The sequence below is a fragment of the Astatotilapia calliptera genome, chromosome 3 (assembly GCF_900246225.1).
Source record: "Astatotilapia calliptera chromosome 3, fAstCal1.2, whole genome shotgun sequence".
In the NCBI taxonomy this organism is placed as follows: domain Eukaryota; kingdom Metazoa; phylum Chordata; class Actinopteri; order Cichliformes; family Cichlidae; genus Astatotilapia; species Astatotilapia calliptera.
In genome coordinates this window covers 41567569-41568829 of record NC_039304.1, presented here as the reverse complement: position 1 = coordinate 41568829, position 1261 = coordinate 41567569, and the positions used below count along the sequence as shown (strand labels likewise).

The window sequence follows — 1261 nt, the reverse complement described above, 5'->3', positions numbered from 1 at the left end:
TATTTGTGGTCGTTGCTTTGTGTTTCCAGCAGTGTGAAAGAGACTCAGCGGCAGATTAGAATCAAGTTATATAAACATTTCCACTTTCTCTATTGAAAGTAGAAACTAGAGAACAGGAGGGAGTCAGAGCTGAACATTTCTGCCTGTTTCACATTCTCCTTGAAAGTAGACTTTGTAAAAAAAATACCATCGAGAGCTATGACGAAACTGTCTCACGTAAAGACCACCCCAGAAAAGGAAGACCAAGAGTCACCTCTGCGGCTGAGGATAAATTCATCCAAGTCATCAGCCTCAGAAATTGCAGGTTAACAGCACCTCAGATTAGAGCCCAGATAAATGCCACACAGAGTTCCAGTAGCAGACACATCTTTACATCAACCGTTCATAGGAGTGTGTGTGTGAATCAGGCCTTTCTGGTCAAATAGCTGCTACAAAACCACAACTAAGGAAAAGCAAAATGCAGAAGAGATTTGTTTGCGCCAAGAAACACAAAAAATGGACATTAGACCAGTGGAAATCTGTGCTTCGGTCTGATGAAATCTTTGGTTCCACCTGACGTGTCTTTGTGTGATGCAGAAAAGGAGAACGGATGGTTTCTACATGCATGGTTCCCACCATGAAGCATGGAGGAGGTGTGATGGTGCTTTGCTGGTGATACCGTTGGGGATTTATTGTCACAGTCTGGCTGCGAAGCTGACTGTATAAATTTGAGGATCGGATCTGAAATGCAGACACGAAGGAACGAGAAGAAAACTTGAATATAACAAAATGCAAGCCGTTTAATATGACTGATAAGAAAGGTACAAGAACAAAAAGCATATACACTAGGAAGAAACTAACTAGAACCGAACTGGGAGAAAATAAATGTGAAACACAAAAGATGAAGAACAAAACCTTGAACGTGGCAAAAACCTGTACTTGGAAAACCCTGGAGACACAGAAGCATGGAAACATGACAAGAACAACAGACAACCTGACAATGAACGAACAGAAACACACAGACTAAATACACACAAGGGTGGTTAGGGGAAGTGGATACACATGGGGAAACAGCTGACACTAATCTGACATAACGAGACAAAGGAAGCGACGCCAACTGCTCTGACATAGGACACAAACCTTCAAAATAAAACAGGAAACATGAGATGAAGACATGATAATACACACCTGACAACCTGAAATCAAAGACAAGAAATACATGAGACTAACCAGAAGATGTAAGTGAAACACAAATAGATTAAACTTGAGGCAACTAAATAAT

The 1261-nt window shown here is 41.0% G+C and overlaps 1 pseudogene; it reads right to left on the bottom strand.

Moving 5' to 3' along the window:
* Nucleotides 1-1261, bottom strand: part of LOC113019578 (protein NLRC3-like) — a 576297-nt pseudogene that overhangs the window by 330814 nt on the left and 244222 nt on the right.